The 12,313-nt window shown below is 55.0% G+C and overlaps 1 long non-coding RNA gene across 1 annotated transcript; it reads left to right on the forward strand.

The window, feature by feature from the left end:
- Nucleotides 1-1,360: 1,360 nt before the first annotated feature.
- On the forward strand, nt 1,361-6,105 carry LOC123577366. Its single transcript, XR_006701821.1, has 2 exons — nt 1,361-3,572; nt 5,700-6,105. It is a non-coding gene; the product is annotated as an uncharacterized LOC123577366 (long non-coding RNA).
- The last annotated feature ends 6,208 nt before the right edge of the window (nt 6,106-12,313 follow it).

The raw sequence follows: 12,313 nt of genomic DNA on the forward strand, positions 1-12,313 counted from the left end.
AGTGAGGCAGAGAGCAGACCCCAGGCTTTCTCCCCACGCTCTCCCAGGGTTAGGGGAATGAAAGACCTCTGGGTTCTAGTTCTGAGGTCAGCCGGGGGGTGGTCAGGATGGAACCCAGAGCCCCATGTGCTGGGGTAGGTGATCTTCCCACTCTGGGAGGGAAGGCCTCCTGGGGTTACCTGCCCGCACAGCAGAGTCCAAGGATGCCCCATGTGGCTTCTGAACGTGAGTGTGGAGACATGCACACCAGTGTGTGTGTGTGTGTGTGTGTGTGTGTGTGTGCACGCGCGTGCCTGGTGGGGAGGGGCGCTTCTTTGCCTGGGGTACAAGGGTCTGGGTGGGGGGATACGCAGGAGTGGATGGTGTTCACGGGAGTGTCCCCCCGGGTACCCTGTCCTCCCACTGCCCCCTGAGGGCCTGGCTCCCGCACCCTTGCACTGTGTTCTTTCCCAAAGGCTTCCGGGGCTTTCGGGGGGCCTGCCACACCGGTTTGTCCCTGTGCCCAGACCAGACGGCCTTAGGTGGGACCCTGCCTGGCTTGGGGGTGTACCTGTGGGGGCCGATGAGCACACGCGGGCTTCCGTACATAAGGGTGGGTGTGTAATTTGGAGATACCTGAAAGTGGGCCGTGGGCGGCGATTCGACAGGTACGAACTGGTGGGTGGACAGGGACAGCCCGCCTTCCGGAGCCTGTGGCATTTCAGGGAAGAGAGTGAACGAGTCATGTGCACTGGGTATGGCGAGAACGGGTGTGGTACGGGGTGCTGGTAGACAGGAGCTGTGAGGTGGAGTACAAGGTCAGAATTCAGCCCGGGGCCCGGACTTCCACCGCTCTCTTCTGACAGAGCTTCTAGAATGACGAAACAACCGAGGTCGTGCAGCCTGGGGGCATACTCTGCCTCGAGTCAAGCCACCTCATCCCAGGACCCCACGGCACCAGTGATCTGAGCTCCTCCTGACCCTGTTTACCCTCCCGGCCTTGAGCAGACACTAGGAATGGGCCATATTCTGTGCAAGAGGGGCCCCCAGAGGGCCTTTGGTTTCCCTCCTCATCCCAAGAACCAGTTTAGGATGAACTGGAAAAATGGAGTGCCCGCCCAGAAGTTGCCGACAGGTCTTCCCTGCCGTGTCCAGTAGGGGACCCCCAGCTGCTTCTGCAGAATCAGCACTGTCGTAGCTTTATGTTGGTTTTACCTCACAAAAGGCTGTTTGCCTTTTTTTTTTTTTTTTAATGTGTATTTTTGAGAGAGAGGGAAAGAGCACGAGCGAGGGAGGGGCAGAGAGACAGGAAGAGAGTGAGTCCCAAGCAGGCTTTGTGTTGTCAGCACAGAGCCCGACGTGGGGCTCGATCTCACAAACCGTGAGGTGATGACCTGAGCTGAGGTCGAGAGTCCGACGCTTAACCGACTGAGCCACCCAGGCGCCCCAAGGCGGTTCATTTTTTACTCACCTAGGTAAAGCATGATCAGCTGCTAGTTGTGAAAATTCGAGCAGTATCTTTGTTCCCCCAGCCCCCACTCCCTCTCCCACCCTCTGGCTCTGGAAGACACCCGTGTCCCTAGAGCGGCCCATGCTGGTTGGGCCTTTCTCCTGGCTGCACTGTCCCTGGCTGTGGTATTCCCCACCTCTTTGGCCCCCGAATACCATGAGACACACCCCTTTCTCTGCTCAGGCAGCAGGAGCGGTTTGGGCATCCATACCCTGGCAGTTGGATTGTGGACCACCTTGTGTCTCTGAGTCTCCATTTCCTCAACTGTGAATGGGATTAAAATGCTTATTTGGAGGGTGAGATCAAAGTTAATGTAGGGTGCGAGACCCGGAACAAAGGAGCCCGGCTGAGATGCCACCAAAGAAGTGATGTGGACACAGGAGGCTCCTTAAAAGTCAGGGACGCTGGAGCCAGGAGGCAGGTAATGCCAGGGAGTCAGGGGCCGGCGGCAGCCTCCAGCTCTTCGTCTGGGTCTCCTTCCCTCCTAGAGGAGCCGGGACGAGGGGACAAAGGCACTCCTCGGTGTCCCATGCAGCTGTTCTCTGGGAAAGCCATGCTGACGTCTAAATGACCAGAGCGGGTGCGGGGCAGCCTGGTGGGAGGGGTGGTGGGTACAGGCCAGGGAGAGGCCTTGGGAAGGGCTGACGTGAGGGTGTCCTGGATGAGGCCAGCCGTGGGGGATCCCTGGCTGAGCTAGTGGCCAGTGTTTCGTTACGTTTGCTCACTTGGATTAGGGCAGACCACCCGGCTTCCAGAAAGTTTCCCTGCCTTTGGGTGGCCCGGGACCAAGCAGGGTTGGGTCAGGAAGCTCCAGGGGCCTCTAGAGCTGGGCACCTTCTGCCCATTGTGGTGCTTCTCCAACTGGCAGCCTTCCCAGGGCTCTTCCCAGTGCTCGGCCCAAGAGCGTCTCAGGCCACACGGCCTCGTGGGGCCCTTCCTTCCCGCTCTCCTTTCACAACTGTCAGACCCGCATTGTGGTCCGAAGGCCCTCCCTGCCTTCTTCCCCTCCCCCTTCATCCTTCACAGGGAGTTCCCCAATAAATCTCTCCTACATCTCATCCCTTCTTGGCGTCTGTCACTCTGAGGACCTGATGACGCACCCTCACTTTTGTCTTGGCGCCCCCCGCCCCGCCCCGCGAGAGCAACTGCTTTGTCCCCTCTTTCTGGTGACGGTCAGCTTTCTCTTGGCTCTGGAAAAATGACTGCCTGTCTCCAACTTCATCTGTTCCATTTCCAGCCCGACTCCATTGTCTGTCTCTGTACTGCTCTCCCGTCTCACGTGAGGAGCCACGGGTCCTGTTGATGGGGGCCGGGAAATCATGGCTCAGTCTTTGAGGGTAGAGGGGTGGAGGAGAAAGAAGGTGGTACCCCTCAATCTGCATAGGGCGGTGCAAACTTCTGGTTATTTTCTAAATAAGAGGGCTGCCCATTTCAAAGTTTTTGGATACGCCCCCTCCAGTGTGTCCCCTGGAAATGTCCTACCTGCATTCCCAAGGAGCAGGTGACGAGCCTGCTGTTCCTGCTCTCGTCAGCATTTCCCGTTGCGTTTTTTAAAAGTTCTCGCCAGTTTGGTAGCTCAAAATACAGCATCTCATTCTGGTTTAATTTTATGTTCCTTTTAAATTGATAGTACGCTTGAACTGTCGTTCATGGATGTTGGACACTTCCGTTGTCTTTTCCGAATGGTCCGTGTCTCTCGCTGACTCTTCCTTTGTGGCGTTGGTCTCTTTCTTCTTGATTTGTAAAGATGGTGACCCTTCATTTCCCATATATGCTGCATTATTTCTAGCTTTCAAATATCATCAGACGCACACGTTCCCTTAGAGGGAACGTCCTCTCCATTCTGCTGTGGCCTCCGTCTACACTGCAGCCAGTCCGTCCTCAGATCAATAACCTTTGCTCATTTTATTCTGTCCCGTAGGAGAGTACTTACTCTGTCAGGCATTGTAGTTGGCTTTGTTGACGGTCATCATCCCATTCAGCGCTCCAACAATACCACGAGGTGGTGGTATGACCCGCATTTTATGGATCGGGATACGGAGGCCGGAGGGCATCTGATTCCAGGCCCTTGCTTATTTCACAGGTGGGTGTTGGAGCCAGCAATACCAGAATCCTCTTTGGTACTGGCATCCCCTTTGACATTGTCAGTGATTGGAATCCTTCTGGAAGGGTGCCCTAGCTCTCTTCGGTTGGGTGGTGGAGGGGTTGAGGGGGACAGAATGATTTCTTTGAAAGCCCTCCCTTAAGGTCTTGTGGTTCTCGGACTTTATGCTGTTCAAACCCCCACGTACTTTCAAGAGGTTCCCCTCAACACCCACAAGAAGGCTTATTTCCTGTGAGTCATGGTGACAGATTTTCTCTAAGACATGGGCCTTTTAAGTGTCATCTCGTACCCCCCTTAGCTTATTCTTTCCTTTTCCTACCCTCTGCTCACGTCACCCATGCACGAGGCCTAGGTGACAGCATGTCTACGCTATCTCAAAGTAACTGTCATTCTGTCTTTGAACTAAATGAGGCCATCTTCTGGGCTGAAGTAAACACCCAACGGCTCATGACGGCACCCGCTTCCCCCTTTCCACTCTGACATTTGAGGTCACCGACCTTTTTTAACTTTTGCCAATTGGATAAGGAAAAAAAACAGTCTTATTTTTATCTTAAAACGACTTTTTCAATTACTAGTGAGATGGAACATCTTTTCACATGTTTATCGGCCCTTTGGGTTTATTCTCTTATGTGTTTATTTTCGTACTAGGTTGTCTTTCTTAAATTAATATGAAAAAATACGCATAAATGTTTAGTATAATCTGTTTAATTCCTGGATAGATATAGATGGGTAGATAGATATACAACAAATTCTTTTACCCAGTCGGTCTGGGCTTGCCATTATTTATTTTTGAAATTTTTAAAAATCTAGCTTTCTACCTCTTTTATGTTTAGTACTTTTTATTTGAGAGAGAGAGAGAGAATGTGAGTGGGGGAGAGGGCAGAGGGGAGAGAGAGTATCTTAAGCAGGCTCCACACTCAGCACACAGCCCGACGTGGGGCTCGATCCCACCACCCTGGGATCATGACCTGAGCCAAAATCAAGAGTCGGAGGCTCAACCCGCAGAGCCACCCAGGCTCCCTGGGGCTTGTAGCCATTCTAGAGGGTACTTTGTCACAGGGAAGCTGTACGTTATGGTGCAGTCAGATTTAGGCACTTTGTATCTTGCCCAGGTTCTGGCTGCCATCTCCCCATCCCATCCCATCCCATCCCATCCCATCCCATCCCATCGGCCTTCTGTCTTTCAGGGATGCGTAGAAATTTCTGACCTCTTCTTACCCTAGCGCTGGCATAGAATTTTCCAAGAGATACACTTTTTATGATATTTAAGGACTTTGGATAAAGGGAAATCGGGGCGTATCTTCAATTTTAATATTGAATTACAAATAGTATATACCATGTGCCTGACGCTGTGGCATTTAGGGCCCGGGCGCAGAATGAATGGCGGCCTTAGCTTGGATTGTGATGAGGATTGAATGCAAGGACCATACACAGGGATGTGGGCAGGGTTAAGGGGACCAGCTAGGAGTGGGGAGGCACCCAGGAACGACGCGGGGGCAGGTGGTAACCGGCCCTGGACCTGAGTGGGGCGAGGGGCAGCGCAGCAACACCCGAACCTGCTACAGACATCCTCAGGGGGCCCTGGGGACCATCCAACAGGAGCTGAGTTGTGGGGGGGAGCAACCACAGCTAGAGTAACTCCACTGAGCACAGGGACGGTGGGGGTGGGGTAAAGGCCCAGCTTCTCTCTTCTCCCATCTGCTCACCTGTCAGTGCGTCCCTTTGACTGGCAAAGGTCCCAGCAACATGGTCTATGGGGTCAGCCTCCAGAGATGGGGAGTGGGGGGGAGAGAGGAACAGAAAATAACCAGCACAGCTTTCTTCCAAGCCCCGCGTGGACGTCCCCCCTCCGGTAGCTCCAGGACAGCCCAAGGACTGCCCAAGCATATTTTCTTGCTATTGGAACTCCCTACTAGAAACTCCTTCGCTTCTGGAATATGGTCCCTGAGGGACCTTGCACTTCCCCTCAGCTGACCTCTTCACTGAGCAGTTGGGAGATCTGAGACTTGAAGGGCAATCCCTCGGCCAAGGTGATGCAGGGGGTCAAGGGCAGAGTCAGCACACCGACTCCCTGCCCGGTGCTCTTTCTTTCCCCTTCCTTTCTAGATCCACCAGAGCATTTAGATTGATGCCAATCACTAACCCAGAGCCTGGAGACCCAAAGAAACTGCCTTTCCTAAGAACCTCCCTGAGTCTGTGGGTGCCTATCCAGACCCTCGCTTAAGGAGCCTTCCTGCTTTCTTCACGGAGAGTTCCAGGGCTTCAGAGGCTTGAAGCTGCGTGTAAAAGTGTGTTTATACCGTTTTCTTGGGAGAGGATCCAGAGGTGACATCAGGCTCTCAAACACAAAAACGGTGAAACCCAAAAAGTGGGGGGGGGGCTCCATTTTGTGTTCTCTCCAGTGGTTCCCCAACTTTTTTTCTTACCTCAGAGGCATATAGAATTCTCAAAAGAATAGGAGGATGTAAAATTCTGCAAAGTAAGCCCATTAAGAAGAAACTAACCACTATCACAACACTCTCATATCATAAAAGGACATTTTAACCACCTCCCCAACCAAATCAAGGACAGATTCTTGGGAGGGGGGTAGTGACAGGCCTTGAAGTAGGTAAAGGGGCTGTAACACACTGTCCTCCTGGTCCCTTGTTGTGCTCTTTTGTCCTTGACGGAAAGTGGCAGTATGGCTGTGCCTTTGGAAAGCTCCCTCTGCACCTTCTGCACAGAGAGGCAGCTGCTTAGAGCCTGTGTCCTGGAAGCTGCAGACAGTTCTCCCGAAAGGCATCTGCTGGAGCTGGCGGGGCATGTGCCCTGTGGGGTTCCCGGGTGGTGTTTCCTGGGCTTTCCAGGTGGGGATGAACACGGGTGTGTTTATGAGTTTCACAAAGGGAGGTCACGTGCTTGTCCGTTGGGCTCAATTTTCCCTCAAGGGTTTTGGGAGAGGCCCTGAGCGGCTGGAACAACTTGCTGTCCCCAACCCCTTTGGAAGGGAGACCCTGGTGGGGGCGGGGGGCCGTGGAGGCCACGAGAGCGCATATGTGGGGGCCATGTACCCCACTCCCTCCTGGTTGCCTGCGTCCCTCCCTCCCTCCCGCACTAGGCTACTGCATTCCAGACAGGCCCTCGTCCCTCCCGCCTTGGATGCCAGCAGGTCAGCGTCAGTGCACTGGCTGGTGTTCTCTCCGCCCCCTCCCCAGGCCCCTTCTCTCCTTGGCTGAGGACAGGCAGGAGGACCTGGCTTCATACAGAGATTTTTCCAGGGAAGGTTCGCTGAGAAGGAAAGTTGGCTCCCCCACCAGGAGTGGGTCTCCTGAGAGCAGTGAGCTGTGGACCTGGGTCCTTATGTCTCCAGGAGTGATTCCTGAGCCAACAGGTACTGTTGGGCAGCCGATACGTGCCTGACAAATGGCTTCAACCGTTCCAACCTCAGTTTCCCGTTTTCTAAATGGAGATAATGCTCCCCTGACCCTTGATGCCCTCTCTGAGCTCTGGCAGGATTCCCCAACTGTCTGCACAATCGAAGGCAGGACAGGCATCGGCGCCTGAGCGGGACCCCTTTGCGATGCTGCTGCACCCAGTGTGTCTGCAGGTGCTCCCGCATTAGGTCCCACGGAAGCACGCATGTGATCTGAAACGCTGATTTAGCTGCTAGCGTGTCAGGGTAACCGGGCACTTGGAGGAGAAGCTGGTCGCTCAAGGTCACTTAGCAAGGAAGGACGTAGCAGCCCACCCACGCGTCTGTTCTGGGAGGGCTTCGGGAATGCTGTTCAACCCCCATGGTACGAAGAAGGGCCCTTTTGCCCAGTTTTGTTGATATGACAAAGACAATAAACAAATACGTTTTAGAAATAGTCGAGGGAGACATAATTAGGGAAGAAAGGACCGGAATGTCTATATCACTGAGCCTTCGCAAGGAAATCCCTAATATTATTTTCAGATATGCTACAATGATAGTCGAGAATAAGCTACTGTATGACCTGGCTGGGGCCCCTGCAGCACCTGCTTTGAGTACCAGACAAGAGTCACAGGACTCACTCCTAGTTTATAAGCTAATTTGCACAGTTTGCTTCATAAGCACATCTGTACAGTTTAAATGGTTTCCAAAGGACTTGAAAGCAGTTTGGGTTCTTAACAAAGTGATGGAATTCCCTGCCATCTCATCTGCCCTGGGAACTGGTTCTGCAGACCGTAGTTTTGTTTTGTTTTTGAAATCACGAACAGATGTTGATGTTTAGACTGCCGGCTCCAGTTAAACACAGGCTTTTCTGCTTCTCCTCTGCCCAGCTTGCTCTGTCAGGGGTGGGAAGGGGGGGGGGGCTCTTGCCGGGCTGGAGTCCTGTCCCCCAGACCCCCTCCCTTGAGCTGCCTCTGGCGAGGCAGGGAGTCTCCTGGGAGGGGGAGGGACAGCCTGTGGGAAGGAAGAGAGTGGGGTCAGCATGCCCAGGACGATGCCCCACTCAGAGAGAGGCTCGGCCCATGCACGCTCCCTGCTTTTCCTTCAGCCTCCCTAGAACTCCCAATCCAGCCTTCCTTACCCTCTTCTGCTCCCGAGGACGGCCAAGGGAGCTGAGGGTATGGCTCGGTGAGTGCCCCAGGGAGGGGAACCACGTATGCCCCTCGTTCTAGCCCCCGGAGAGCCATACGCAGCCTGTGGGAATCATTCCCAAATGCCAAGGAGAGCAGAGGGGGCGGCCAGGGTAGGCTGAGAACCTAGCATTGCCAGGTGGACCAGGGCAGAGGGAGTGAGGAGCCGGAGGGAGAGGGGAACCCCCGATGAGCCCTCTGCTCTGGCTGGAAGGAAAGGAGAAATTTAGGGCGGTGGGCACCGCTTCGGGTCTGCGGTAGCCGAGGGGTCGATGCCGAGGGAAGACGGACTGGGAGGGGGCGCTGGGGGCAGGAGCAGGACATGTACTCTGGACCATTGGCAGCACAGTCCCTGGTTCGGATCCCACCTTTCCCGGCACTGGGCAACGAGGAACACTGGACAAGTCATGACACCTTCCTTAGCCGCGGTTTCCTCATCTGTGAAGTGGGGCTCTTGGGAGGGCCTGTCCCATAGCAGGCACCTAAGAAATGGCAGATAAAGGCAAAAACACCCCCCCCCCCCGGAATTCCATCCTCACCTTGACGTTTATTATGAGCTGGTGCCTCTTACGCACCTATGCCTGAGGCCAGAGGCACCTTGGCTGGCTCTGGCGGGAAGTCCCTTTCTCCAAATACATTGGCTCCCCATGCCTCCGTGGGGCAGTGGGGCGGGGGGCCTGTCTCCAGGGGGAGCTCCAGAAGGTGACGATGGAGGAACTCACAGCTCCCCACAGCCCAGCCTCAGCATTCCTTGCCTGCTTTGTCAGGAGCCTTGCTCCCTCGCCTGCCCCTGGCTCATAGTCCTTTAGGGGCAGAAATAGACATCAACATTCATTCATTCACTCACCAGTGTTTATTGAGCACCTGCGATATGCCCCCCGCCTGTGATAGGGCTCTGGAACCTGTTAGGATAAGACAGAAAGACTTGGCATGCTAGGCAAGAGAATCCCACAGCCCGGGAACAGGTGCCCGCCCGTTCAGCTTTGTGCCCCTGCCCCTGCTGGGCGGGGCCCAGCGCTCTGCAGGGGGAAGGCGGAGTGGCGGGCAGGGCTGGGCTCTTGGCACCTGGGAATGCTTGGGGTTGCCATGGCCCTGCCATGAGTGTAAGGATGGCCTCCCTGGGGCTGGCCAGCCGAGCTGGATCTGTGTTCGAGTTCTGGTTTGAACACAGCAAGGTCAAGGCAGAGGCTAGCCAAGGGGGCTAGTGGCAGGCTATGGAAACAGCCTGGTGGGTTGTCAAAAAGTTAAACGTGGAACAACCACGTGACCCGGCATTTCTGCTCCTCGGCATGTATCAAAAGTAGCGAAAGCAGGGACTCAAAACAGATACTTGCGCCCCGATGTCGATGTTCGTAGCAGCGTTATTCGCCATAGTGGAAACGACCCAAGTGCCCAGGGACAGAAGACTGGATGAACAACGTGATGCATACGTACTATGGAATATTATCCGGCCATAAAAGGAATGAAGTCCTGACACGTGCTCTAAGGTGGACGGGTCTTGGGAACATTCTGCTTAGCGACAGAAGCCAGACACAGAAGACAGACATAGTACGATCCCATTCGTGTGAGGTTCCTAAAGTAGGCAGATTGGAGACACGGGATAGGGTAGGCGTTACAGGAGGCTGGAGGAGGGGGAGTTATGGTTTGATGGGTACAGAGTTTCTGTTGGAGATGATGAAAAAGGTCCAAGCATAAGTCGAGGGGAGGCTCACACGACGTTGTGGGTGTAAGGTTAACGCGGGTGTTGCGGGTTAACGCCACCGAACGGTGCACTTACAAATGGCTAAAGTGACAGGTACCATGGGGAGCCTGGGTGGCTCAGTTGGTTGAGCGTTCAGCTTTGGCTCAGGTCACGATTTCATGGTTCGTGGGTTCGAGCCCTGTCATCGGGCTCTCTGCTCTGAGCACCGGAGGCTGCTTCGGATTCCCTGTGCCCCCTCTCTTTCTGCCTCTTTCCCATTCATGCTCTCTCTCTCAAAAATAAACATTAAGAAAAAGTGATGAATACGATGCTATATAGATTTTATGACATTAAAAAAAATTTTTTTTAACGTTTATTTATTTTTGGGACAGAGAGAGACAGAGCATGAACCTCACGGGTTGCTGGACAGATTAAATCACTAATATGTGTCTGCTCCTTAAAACCCCACAGTAAGTGCTCAAGAACGTTAGTTATTAGCGTTTCATTTGTGGTGTTGGTGAGGGAAAAAGAATGGAAGCGAAGAGGCAAGGAAAGGCAGGGAGGTCTCAGTTACCCCATCCTGGAAGATGGCTCTACAAAACAAAATCACACGAAGTCCCCCCCCCCCATTGCTGTGGGAGAAGCATAGGCGTGGATGGCCACGATGCCCCTGCTGGGTCACCTTCTCTGCCAGTGAGTGGCAGGACCTTGGGCAAAGGTCCCCAGTCCTGGAGGTGCTGATTCCTGCGAATGTGGACGGGACGAAAGGGGGACAAAGATGATCTCGGGGAGGAGAGGGGGGAGGTCAGCGTCGTTGCGGGATGGTTGAGTCCCACGGGGAGTTTGGGCTTCCCAGGGGCAAAGCCGGTGTCCTGCCAGCGAGCTGACGTCACTGCCCTTTTAAGAGGAAGCCGGGAACCAGCTGTTGTGCAGATTAACTGTGAGCCCAGATGTGCAGTGGGAGCCCCGCAGTAAACAGATTCCAGTGCAGCCCGCAAAATAACAGCAGCCGTTCTGGGGCTGGCCGGCTGGGTCTCTGGAAAGAGGAAGGCAAGCCAGGCAGGGCTTCTTCCAAGCATGGGGAAGGTGGTGCTCAAGGGGTGTGCCCAGGGGCATTCGGGGTGTTGGGCCCACCCGGCCATGCCCACCGAGGGCCGGGGCCAGCGCCCCCCCGCCCCGCCTCCTTCCAATCTGGAAAGTGGTGCAGAAACCAGTGTTCTGGCCCCTGTTTTACAGCCGGGGGCCCCGGGATCTGGAGGGGGGCGGTTTGTGTGATCACGGTGTACTACAGAGAAGGGATTGAGGTTGGCGCTCAGGCTCGGCTCAAATTCAAGGTTCATGTGACAGGTTTCTGGCTAGCCTGGGGTCAATGCGTGGCTGAGATCATTTCATTTTGTGGCCTGGCTTGGCTGCTCTCGGGGGTCCTGTCCGTAATGGGGGTTGATCTCTCTTTGTGTGTGACGCTAATCCCACCCACCCCGTGAGACTCTTAGCTCACCAGGCCCACTGTCCCAATCCCGGACGGTGCCAAGCCAGGCAGGTGCCCAGTCTGGCCCCTGCCTGTGTGTGGCTGTGGCAACCTCGGCTGGAAAAGGCCTCATCAGGCAGCATGGTGGCAGGGGGGACGTGGAGAGGGATCCCATGAGCAGGTTAAAGGGGCGGGCCTGCCCTTCTGGGGTCACAACCTGCCTCGGCTGAGTGGGCACCAGCTGTGCCCGGAGAAAAAACTGCCCGGCCAGAGCCGGCTCAGGTGTCCCTGGGGCCGCTGAGAAGTGAGAGGCCTGGGTGCGTACAGGGAAGGGCTACCCATCAACTTACTTCCAGGCTCTCGTTTGTGTTGTCACTATCAGAGAGGGGGCGGCTGGGCCACCGGGCGGTGTGTGGTCCTTTCGTGGCAGCCTCACAGAGGGAAGGGTAAGGGCAGCCACTGCCGGCACTGGAACCAGACTAGGGGTTGGTCCTTCTGCCCGACCGAGCCGCGGACAGAGGCTTTAGACACCCAGAAACCCTGATCCGCTACTAGGACTGGAGGCGATACATGTGTGATGCGAGGGCTCACAGTGTAGAGCAGCTACCTCTAGAGGTGATGAGCCTCCTGCCTCTGGGAGAGTTCAAGCACAGGCCGGAAGACTGGCGGGTTTCATTTGCTTATTCGTTCATTTATGCCGCTGATCATCCATCCAGTATTTTCCAGGCATCAAACTTATGCCAGGTGCTGGACGGGTTGATTCAACTGTGACTAAGATAGGGGCGCCTGGGTGGCGCCGTCGGTTAAGCGTCGGACTTCAGCCAGGTCGCGATCTCGCGATCCGGGAGTTCGAGCCCCGCGTCGGGCTCCGGGCTGATGGCTCAGAGCCTGGAGCCTGTTTCCGATTCTGTGTCTCCCTCTCTCTCTGCCCCTCCCCCGTTCATGCTCTGTCTCTCTCTGTCCCAAAAATAAAATAAAACGTTGAAAAAA

Source organism: Leopardus geoffroyi, chromosome D2, assembly GCF_018350155.1.
Source record: "Leopardus geoffroyi isolate Oge1 chromosome D2, O.geoffroyi_Oge1_pat1.0, whole genome shotgun sequence".
NCBI classification, from domain to species: domain Eukaryota; kingdom Metazoa; phylum Chordata; class Mammalia; order Carnivora; family Felidae; genus Leopardus; species Leopardus geoffroyi.